This window comes from Castanea sativa, chromosome 4 (genome assembly GCF_040712315.1).
Source record: "Castanea sativa cultivar Marrone di Chiusa Pesio chromosome 4, ASM4071231v1".
NCBI classification, from domain to species: Eukaryota; Viridiplantae; Streptophyta; class Magnoliopsida; order Fagales; family Fagaceae; genus Castanea; species Castanea sativa.
This window is the reverse complement of record NC_134016.1, coordinates 46968783-46981266: the sequence shown is the minus strand read 5'-3', so window position 1 is coordinate 46981266 and position 12484 is coordinate 46968783. Positions and strand designations below refer to the sequence as shown.

General features: G+C 30.0%; 1 pseudogene; it reads right to left on the bottom strand.

The window, feature by feature from the left end:
* Positions 1-1842: 1842 nt before the first annotated feature.
* On the bottom strand, positions 1843-4091 carry LOC142633036 (stemmadenine O-acetyltransferase-like; annotated as a pseudogene).
* Positions 4092-12484: the final 8393 nt, after the last annotated feature.

The following is a 12484-nucleotide window of genomic DNA, read 5'->3' as shown; positions in this document are numbered from 1 at the left end:
GATATACCTTAAGGACATTTATTAGTGAATCATTTTAGCAAAGTCTTTATGAGAAAAGGGAAAAAAAATATATTTTAACAAATTTTTCAAATTTGATAAAAAAGTTGTATAAAAATTTATTAAAATGTTTTATTATGACCCAATTACTAATTCCAACAATTGACCTAAAATCTTGAGATAAGATGACCTTTTTATAACACACTTTATATTCTCATGCAAATGTGTGTAGCCATCTTCATTGGTGTATTGATGTACCCCATATGTGGGCATCCTTATTCACACTAACATACCTAATGGATAATGTGTGCATGGCAACAATACACCCACGTGTAAATGGGTGGTGCGTGCATGGTAATGCACTTGGAAGCTTTAAGCTGAGTTTGGATACAGCTTATGCGTTTTGCGTATGTGCGTTTTGCGTTTTTTTTTTTTTTTCTTCTTCTTCTGCTGCTGTACGGGTCAGGGGACAAAGGCTACTGTTCATGCACTGTACATGAACAGTAGCCCGCTTTTGCTGACTTTTCAGCACATTTGTGGGTCCCGTGTACTGTTCACGAGACCCACAAACTTCACTTTACAGAATTTTTTATTAAAAATGGGTCCCACGACACTATTCACACATTTAAAAATTATTTTGGTACAGTATTTTCAGTTTTCAGTTTTCAGCAATAAGCTCTATCCAAACGGACCCTTAGTACAACACGGTTTCCTATGTTTTAGGATTGGGAATTTTCTATTTTACGGAGTGGGAAAAGATTGACAATGACCTTTACATTTTGGGATGAGAATCTCTTCATTCTATTAGGATTGAATTGGTTTCGGGAACCAATTTGAATCTCAACCATGCGACAAACCATAAGTGGATGTTGGGTGTGGTCTTGAGAGTTGAGACCAACTTAGCTCAATGTTGAAGTTACCTCAATGCTGGTCTCCATGTCCTTCTACCAAACGCAACCAATATTTTTTTTTTAATTTTATTGAGATTGTTTTGATGACAAATTTTGATTTGCGCAATATCATTTTCAAATGATCATTATTAAGCATCATTTTTCTTATGCACTGTTCACACTCTATCTACTACCATAACTATAAAAGTTCATTCATGTAAAGAATTACAACTTTTAATATGATAAGTTATAATTTGTGCAACATTAATTTTATATGAAATTATGATCACTGTTACTTCTAGTGTGCACCACCATTTAAACTCTGGATTCAGATCCTCTAGAGTTCCTAGGGTACTCTACCAAGTAGAGTTCATTAAATCCTAACCACTCTTTAATAATTTAATGGTCTAGATTTTGCCATGTCAGCATTTCATTAATAATCATCTTAATTGTTTTGTTTACAACATTATTTTATTATTTCAAGAATATTATTAATGAAATGCTGACATGGCAGAATCTAAACCATTAAATCATTAAAGAGTGGTTAGGATTTAATGAACTCTACTGGTAGAGTACCCTAAGAACTCTAGAGGATCTGAATCCTTAAACTCTATATGCTACCTCAAGAGTTCATTTATGTCTTGGCTTGACGTGCACCATCTCTCTTCCCAACACCTTGATCTTATCCAAAATAATAAAATTAAATTGGATAAGAGAAACTGAAAAGACAAAAAAAAATCGTGCCGACTTTTTATATGATATAATCAATCTAAGTTATATTAACGATTGCAAGAAACCTAAAATAAAAACAATTATAAGAAATCTTCATTATAATTTGATTGCCAATAGGGAAACCTAAATCATAATTTGACTAAAAATAGAGAAACCTTAATCTTAATTTGACTATAATAGATTGAAAAGCTTGAGCGGGCTTTTATTCAAGGCAGGTATACATTCATACTTCAATATTTATTGAAGAGGTAAATGAAAGCAACTTTGGATCATGTTCAAACATGACCATATATATTTTCTTCCATCATGTTTATCCATGTTTTAATTCCACCACCATCTTTGGTTCTCAACAAGAACACCAAATTCTTAAAAGGCATACAAGGAGACACCTTCCCCATTCCAAAATCAACTTCATAAAAAGGAAACCTGCACCAACTAGAAAAGTTATAAAACTCTACCTCACCCCATAAAGATTGACTATTGATTCCCTTTTTTACAAGATCCAAGTATCCATCACCTTCCTGTAATTTCTTCACATACTCAGCATTGATTTCCATGATTCCATTCCTAATCTCACTCACAAGAAAACCATAATCTTTCTGAATCCTAATTGGTGATGTTGCACAATTGCCTTCCAATAAAAATTCCCAAATGAGTCATGTGCTGGAAGTTGTGGAACCATTCTCTCAAGTCTCAAGTTCACTGCATGAAATGCTACAAATTGTTTTGGTTTTTTGCCTTGTTTTGATTGAGCCATTGCAATAAAATGACTCCATATGAATGCTGAAACAACCTCCACGCGTGATGGACCCTTGAACACAAATCTTAGAGCATCTATGCTTAATTTATTGAATACAAATCTTTCGGTCACGATGTTATCTTTCAAAATTGAAGTTAGCTTGTACCCAGGGCCAGCCCTAGGCTTAGGCCAATTAGGCCATTGCCAAGGGCACTCTTACTAGAGAAGGCCCCAAATTTGGGGGTAAATTATTTATTTATTTTTTATATATAAATATTTTTTTTTAGAGATATTAAAATATTTTAGTTTACATCTTTTTTCACAAGGCTTAAAGAATTAAGTAATGCTAGAGATAGAGATAAAACAAATTTAAATAGAAATAAGTAATGCTAGAGATAAAGATAAGACAAATTTAAATAAATAGGTTTTACAAATAGACGTGTTACTAATCACAAGTAATTCAAATAGGAAAATGTTAAAAATACTATAAATTTTACTACATAACTTTTATTTATTTAATTATTTTTATACAAGATAAAAAATTCTACTCTAGTCTAATATAAGTGTATATGTGTACGAAACTCTCTTCTAGAGATTTAAATCTTGGCCATTGCCCTTCACACACCACAAGAACTTATACATATGGAGTGATCACTGCATCAAGGGTGCGTGATGGTCTTCATAATTTTTATAATTTGATGTGACAATGTATATGATAAGTGAATTTCAACAAGCATTTTTGAATGACTATTTTGTAATTGGTGATATATCTTTATAATTCTTACGTTGTACATTTTAAAATATTTCTGGTAATTTTGTAAACCTTATGTCATTGATCACATTCATTACAATACCAGTTTGTGGTAAAATTTGTTATAACTTCAACATTTTCTCAAAAACAAAAATCATATTAAAAAGTAAAAAGAATGAATTTAAAAAAAAATTATTATACAAAATGCTAGTTAAATATTATTTAAGTAATAACATAAATGCCCTATTTGAAGATTTCGCCTTAGGCCTCCAAAACGCTTGGGCCAGCCTTGCTTGTACCCAGTTTTATCTTATTGAGAAAAATGGATGGCTGCATCAAAACTTGGGTTTATACCTTCACTAGCTCCTCAAGACATACCAGCCCATGTATTAACAAAAGTGGCCAATGATGTTCCATCAACAATCTTGTGTGAGAGACACATAGTAATTGCTACTCCACCACACTCAAATATGTTATATTGCACAACTAGGAGAAATTCCTTTCCAAACTCAATGCAACTAGAATTTGGCTCAAATGGTAGCAATTAATCAATCTATTCCTGTTTGGACTGTCTACCCCTTATGATAGCTTGCATGGGACTTGGAATTGAAAATAGGCTATATCCTCGTCATTACAGTTGATTGAGCAATTAATCTTCATGAATAAGTGTTTCAGTCAAGGGATAGAAGATAATTAAGGTTTCTGCTAATGACTTTTTTAGTGAATAAGATTTTTGGAACTTCAACGTTGTAATTAGAATGATTGAAGAAAATGATGGGTCTATGGGAGTGTAAAGGGAGATGGGTGCAATTTGGTCTAAGAAGGAAAGTTTGAAGTTGCTAAGGTGATGGGATGTTGGAGATGTACTCGGGGATTATTTTGACATTTTTCACCATCTTACTTTATATATAATGATACGGCAGTACCACCCCCGAAAGACAAAGATAGGAAATTGGTTATGCACCGTTCCATTCAAGTCCATAGTCCTATATAGAAGAGGAAGGACTATTTTATGCTTCCTTTGGTAATTAATTAGTTGAGTTCCCGCACGATGTGCGGTGCAACTTATTATTAGTTTTCTCTAATATTTCAATAAGTTTTACAAAAAATTCTTCAATTTCCAATAGAAACATTCGAGATTCAGATCCCCACCCCCAACTATTGATATATAAAAAAGATTTTTCAATAAATTTCATTGTAAAAAGTTGTAATCTTTAGTTATTTTATATATAGACAAAATAGAAATACACTAAGTGTAGTATAATGATTTTTTTTTTTGAGAAACGAGTAATATAGTGATTTGATCATACTATATATATGTGTTTACAAATTGAAAATTGCATGACATAGTAGCTAATATAGATAGACATGTTTTATGTTTATTGAAAATTGCATATATCCTTCATTATTATTATTATTATTATTTATTTTTTTTACATTCTTGAATGTGTGTTACTAAAAATATTTTCCCCTTTTTGTTGGACATGGTTTCAATTGTTGCCAAAACAACTAAATTTGAGTAAAAATGTCATATTTCAAATCAATTGTTTCTCACATAAAAAACCAATTTTTTCTCATATAAATCTTAGAAAAATGATATTAAAATTTCATTATACTTAAAATAATTAGTATAAAAAAATAAACATATTTATTTTATTAGTAATTTTTCTAATCACATAGAATACATATTGCAGTGTTAGTTCTACACACACACATACACACGAATGCACACACGCGCGAGCACACACACACACAAATGAGTTAGGAAATTTAAAGGATTAAGATTAATTTTAGTGAATTCACAAATATTTATATATATTTTATGGCTTTTGTGACAATTGTTATTAAAGCAACTACACTCTAAACAATAAACATGAGTAAGAATGTCATATTCTAAATTTATTATTATTATTTCACCTAAAATTATTTTCTATATAGAGTTTATAAAAATAATCATAAAATTTCATTTAATATAAATAATTAATGCACAACAATAGCTAATTAATATATGCATTTACTTTATTGGGTAATTCAATGAACTAATATTTAAATATAAATGCAAACTTTGTTGAAATAGAAAACTAAATAAAGAGAACTCCAACGAATGTGCCACATGGCACAACCTCATACTCTCCAACTTGAGATTTCCATTTTTTTATATATATATATATATATATTGACGATTTTAAGAAGGAAAATATAAAAGCCACAACATATTTTATTTTAGGATGTTTACAAATGGATATGACAATAAAGAGGAATGACGGACTTCAACAACATAATAAATGAAGGAAAATACTAAAATTACTACAAATTTTACTCTAAAAAACTTACAAATTGATATGATAAGAATATGAACGGTATCACTTCAACATAATAAATATATGTTTGAATTATTATTTTTATTTATCTTTTGTGATTAATGACATGTTAGGTTGTAAAGTTTAAGTAGTAAAATTTGTAGTATGTATCACTCATATATATATATATATATTTATATATTTGTAGAGTTTATGTAAGTAAGATATGTAGAATTTATGTAAGTAAAATTTATATAGTATCCTATTATCGTTATTTATCAAGAAAGATACATAATCAGTATCCCTAACATATGTCTAACTACAGTACAACAGATAGAATAGATAGGATAATAAAAAAAGACACAAACTAATAATGTTCGAAATAAAATTCAACTCTTACACAACTTCAGTATTAAGGTTCGAAATATAATATAATATAAAATTCAAATTAATATTGCATTCGTTTCTATTTTTGTTTTGGATGATATAATATTATATTGCTGGTGATCTTGTGCTTGGAGTCATTGGTGTCTTGTAAAAGGACAATGCCAAGTCCTTAGGTGTTTAGAAGTTGTTGTCAATATGTAGTAATTACAGCGTTTAAGTATGACTGTAATGTATTAGACAATCTTTGGATCAATGAGATGGTTGCACATGTTTATCTGGAATTTAAGTGATCAGGTGCTTTCAATGCCCTTCAGGTCCTAACATGACTGGCATTGTATTTCAACAGAATTCTTTGGACATGTAAAAACTCTCACAAATTCTGTAGTTATATATGCATATTGTTTTTGAATCTTTTGAGGGAATACAAGTCACAAGTTGAATTGTTTTGGGTTGCAAGTAGAGAAAACAATTTGATGTAATCAAAGGTGACATGAATTCAAACCTGGTAAGTAGAGAAAACAATTTTATGCAAACCTGGTAACTATCTCTCTTTTTAATATTTAGGACAAATTTTCCCATCTTTTATGGTAGGTAATACCTTAATTAAGGCATGCAAGTAGATGAAATTATTGAAATTTTGAGGACTGCAAGGATATTTGAACTTTTATTATTTTATTTTGATATATTCACGTTATCATATTATGATTTTAGAACCATTGTGAACTTTGTAATATATGGTCTTTTGATCCGGGTGGTCGATACCATACCAGTACAGGCTGTACTGGCTGGTACATACCGTATCGGGCAGTGCACCGGTACCTGTACACTTCTATATTGTACCGAAAAAAATACCGGCCGTACCGGCCATACCGGCTAATTTTGGGCAATACCAGCCGGTACAGAAAATTTTTTATTTTTATTTTTATTTTAGTTTTGTAATTTTTGAATTTTTGTAAGGGCATAATGGTAACTTATTTACATTAACTTATTAGTATTATTTGTTTTCTTAGTATGCAATGAACAACTAAGCTTTCTATTTTTTATATTGTGTTTTTTTTTTCTTTTAATTGATACCAAAGTCTAAAACTATGAATAATTTTTTCTAAATTGAGGTAATGTTTTATGATAAACTTTTTATATTTACTATATAATAAGTGAAATATTATATATTTATAAACATGGTTCTAGAGATTTTGGTATGTGTGTGTGTGTGTGTGTATATATATATATATATAAAATAGCGGTAAACCCGAAACGGTACACCGGTATTGATCGGTATCCGAAATATATCGTACCGGTGGCTAAACCGGTACAGCCTCCGGTACGATATTGACTTCCTTACTTTTGATGTATATGCGTGGTTGTAGTATACATTGAAAGAGATTTGGATATAGTTATATAATATTATATTTTGGTATAATATAAAATTTGTAATTTGTGGTTAAAAAAAAAAAAAAGTGCATTGTTGTTTGTTTTGAATATCATGAAGTTTGTAGAAATTTCATTTTCGACTGTATTTTCAAAGGTCTCTCCCTCAAATTCCCAACTGCTGTAACTGTTTCAGCTTATGAAGGTGCATCCGTTGATCCTTTCCTTCATTCTGAAAATTACCCCAACATTTCTCTCTAAAAATCCCAATAGTCCAAAATTGTAAAGCTACTATAATAAGGGCCTGACAAGTGATAAAAACCTAACAGTCTTAATAAAAACATAGTTCTACGTACCGAATTTCTTCCACTCCTTTTCCTCTGCCAATTTGATTAATTAATGAACATGTTTGAATTTGAATTTTTTTGTTTTACCTCCTTTTACTCCAAAACTGTTTCAGCAAAAAACACTTTCTTAAAAAACATTTTCTGTATTTTTGGTCTTTGGTACAATAAGAAAATGTTTTCTACTGTTAACCAAAACAAGCCCAATTGAACGGAAAACATTTCCCACTTCTGAAAATATTACACGCTCAATAACCCACCTCAAATATACTCCACACCACAAAAATTCTCTCACAATACTAGTAATTTCTCTCTTCAGGCCTTTCTCTCTATCCATAGACCAGCCATCAATCCTAATTGACCAATCATTCATCACTAGTGCAAACTAACTTTTTATTATTATTTTATTTTATTTTAATTTTATACAAAGTAGAAATTCTACTCTAGCGTAATCTAAATGTATAAGTGTGTGAAATTTCATTTTGGAGACTTGAACCCTGGCCCTTACCTCTCACATCTCACAAGCATTTATACTTATAGAGTGACTATCGTACTAACGGTATGCGGTGATGTGCAAACTAACTATTAACATCTCCCAAATGATTTTTTTTGTTTGAGGCTCCCAAATTATCTATTTCTATTTATGATTTTTTTAAATGAAAGTTTTTGTTCATTTAATTATTTGAATTACAAAAAATTAACGTTTTTTTTTTTTCTTCATGTGAACCAAATAACAAGGAAAAAAAAGTAACCTTGCTCATTTTCAGTACTGCAACCAAACATAAAAAAAACAAAAATTTCAAAAATAAAGTTATATTCAAGATAAGTAATGTTTCAAAAAAACGTCTTCTCATGAAACAAACGAATCAAGATAGATCGTCGAGATTCCAACTTTAGTAGTGACGAAAATTGATGTCTCACTATAATATCTTATGATTATAATCAAAAGATATTATTGTGGGACATCAAGAGTTATGCAAGGTATATGAAGTATATCTCATAACTTTTGTCATTTGTCATTTGTGATGATCTAATGTGATTAATGAAACATTAGTTTCACCTAATCCACCACTTTTATTATTCGCAAAACTAAACAAGCCATGTCAATACATTAGTAAACCATGTTATTTCCCTAGACTTGTTGTTGGCCCAACACAAGCTAGTATTATTTAATCATACACAAAAAAGCTCCCAAGAAAGAGCTGTCAAACTTTTTTATTATAATTTGCCAGTTGAGAGTGGGGGGATTTGAATGCTAGTTGAGCTACAAAAATGTCAAAAGTTGGGAACCTTAGGTTTCAAATTGAATGAAGTTGAAGACATTATTTTTTTTTCACAACTATTACCATGATATGTTGTGATTAGTATGTATAATAAAAGTGATGTTAATGATGGACTTAGTTAAAAGCGACATTATTTTAGTCATAACAAATCTGTCAAATCATGCTAGCAGTTATAAAAATTATTGTGTGCATTGGCTTGTGTCCTTAGTTTTTTTTTTTTTTGCTGAATAAATACTTTATTGCTCAACCTAAAATAGGGAAGAAAAACAAAAAGGTTTGGGCCTAGAACCATCTTTATTTAGAGCTTTTACAATAGAAAGAGGCAGTCAGATTCTAAATTCTTTAGGGGCTCAATAACATTTAAAGCATCACCTTTCAAAGAATATATTTCTGTAACCTTCCCTAGCATGCAGCAAACCTTAGCTTTGCTATTGTAGCCAATGTTGAATATTTATTTATTTTTATAGGTAATTTATCTTTGTAAGCCTACTTAGACAAGAGCAATATGAAGTATGTGCCCTGTTGCTAATGGGCTATGGACTTGGTCCATGGTCCTTGGAAAACTACGTTCATGTTCATGAAAATTCAACATGGAAGTCTTCTCCAGTTCTCCTTCTTTTGATGAATTTACCGTTAAAGGTCAGAAGTGCCTGGCTAGGGCTTGGTCTCTGGCTTTTCAAGTTTCTTGCTGGAGGTCATATTAGTGGGCTTTTATCCCAACCAAAAAAACTGAAGAATCGCACATGGGTAATCATCAAACTAGCCACATGGACATTACTTAAGTGACATAGAACATAGGAAACTATACTCTTTGAGGTTTTAACCATTTGGCTATCTCTGATGGTTACTGTTAGGACCAGGCGTTTACTGTTGGGATTTTCATGAAATAGGTTAATTTAGCATCCCATTGGGAAAAATAAATTCAACCCTCATAATTCCCTCAGCCTTGCAATCAAAAATGTAATTTTTGAGGTTTTTTGGTCCCAATTTTATCTTGGTTTTTGGTTCCCGGGAAAAAATCAAGTGAAATACTAGGATTTCTATCCCTAACAAACAAATATTTGTGAAAAAAATGAACCAGGCCTCATAAATATACTAAATTTTACAGGCAAAATAGAATTTCAAAAGAAAATAATATAAAATTATTAGCTTCATCCGTATAATATTGGTTTAGAACAAAAGTATGATATGTTTCTTGATAGCGTCTAACATTACAACACATAGAATAGATAGAATAATACATAATAATAAAAAAGACACAAATTAATAATCTCCAATATATATAAACCTCAACTCTTACATGACTTCAATATTAGGTTTGAAATACCCCCAAATAACATAACTTTTAAGACTCATAGGTATAACAATATAAATTTAGATAATAATTTTTTCTAGGATAATACACTTTAAATATGACACATTTGAAAGTTATTTCCATACATCAAGTCTATATCTTGCACCAACACTGAGATTACTTCAATTGTACCTAGAAGCACAACATATTGAAAATATGAAACACAGACTCAAGACAAAAATATGCTTATAGTAAAAGAAGTAGGTGATTAGTTATAGAAGAAAAAAATGATGTGTAATGCAAAAAAGGAAAACAGGAAAATATAAAAAGCCTATTATGTTTGTGGTACAATAAGCATATTAATTTATCTCTATTTGTGGTGATTATAATAAGCATATTCATCAAATAGACATAGTTATCAATTAATCATGTATATTTAGAATCTTCTCAAAAATGTATATTTAGAAATTTTCCACAGGACTCCCTAGCTAACAATTGAAATAAACACATATCAAATCAATATATGTGGATGTGTGTGTTCTATGGCCACTTAATCGAGGTGGGTTGAATATAAACCCTATTCTTTTTTCTTTATATATGTTAGAGAGTTTCAATATATAGTGCTCACTTTTAATGATAACTCTTTATCATTAGACTAATATATTAATCGATTTTTGGTATAGGTGGAGATTAAATCCCAGATCTTTTATTTAGTCATCAAAGATTTTATCAGTTAAACTAATTAGAAGCAACACACACACACACACACATATATATATATATATATATACCCTTATATTATAATACGAGAGTCTGGTATTATTCATTATGTTCAAATTCTAAATGTTGTAGTCCATTATTCTTGTCCATCATAATGTCCAATAAGAGATTAATCTCCATGAGACACAACATACAAGTTCTTAAGAGATAATTGTTAATCGACTTGTTAGGGTAAATTTTGAAGACAAATATGTTCACATTTTTTTTTTTCATAATTACACAAGAAATTATTATTTTCAAAATTATGCAGAATATCATGGGATTAATTCAAATTCCCAATCAAAGTATTTTACAAATAAATCATCTCAAATCATCCACAATCAATTCAATGGGTCCTATTATCTCAATTTAGCACTTTCTCCTACACGCTTTTTGTAAAATTCATAATTTCTATAATCTATTCTAATATCCTTAGTAGGAATATGGCAATGAGAAATAGTTTTTTTTTATTCTCACAAAAATCCATTTTAAAAGTAGTATAATTCATTAATTTTCAAACAAAATGAATTATAACATGAGAGGAATTATGAAAGCACACATGGATTAAACTACCTGCTTAATTATTAATTAGTCTAAATTTGCGCACAACTAAATGGTAAGTTAGAATTTTGTCAATAGGGTTATATTTGGTTCCACTAGTCAATAAAACCAATTTGGAAATCTTTTGCTTCGCAAAAAAAAAAAAAAGAAAAAGAAAAAGAAAAGAAAAGAAATCTTTTCTCACACCCTATTCCATGAGGCTATTGGCATAATTTTAGACCCATCTTTGGGATGGGTTTCACCTAAGTAATTTTGATTAATGAAAATTTATTGATTTCTTTTGAGAGAGAGAGAGAGAGAGAGATTAGGAATTAATTACTAAATGAAAAATTGGAGCTAGCTTTTGGATTTTGTACATAAACGGCAACTCAATACTCTTCAACATATCATTTGTACCATTGAAATAAACAATCTCCAAAAATAAGAATACTCTTATGCTCCTTAAATTTCTTGTAGCATAATGATTCAGCAACTAAAGCTTTCTTAAGCAATGGGTCATCTAGAAACTCCACCCTCATACAACGACTAAAACTATTAATAACACAAAATGCATAGGTCAGTTCGGGTACTTGTGTTTTAATTTTCTTGCATCTCTCAACCTTTTCTAGAAAGCAAGTAGAAAATATTAGATGCTCATAATCAAGGTTGAAAGGATGAGAATTGAAGGTGAGATTAGATGTGAATTGAGATGAAAAGAGCTTGAGCTTGGATCATTAGCTTGTACTTCAACAACTATAAGGATAACCAAATCTATCATCACAGTCATAAGTTCTCTCATGACATTCCTAGCCATCTTCTACCACTTTAGAGATGTTCCCGTTTTGAAATTAAGTTCAAAACAATAACTAAGAAATAAACCCTTATGCCTTATATTTAATTGAATGATTAGAGACTGTTAAAAAAAGAGCTAAATCTATAAATTGATTTATGCTGGAAATACTTTTGTTAAAATAAGCATTATTAATGAAATTTGAAGTAGCATTTTTATATTGGTTTGCCTCTAGTTTAGGTAATACCTTTTGGTTATTTCAAAATAGTTTTTTGTTATTTTCAAAAAAATCATGTATACTTATAAATTT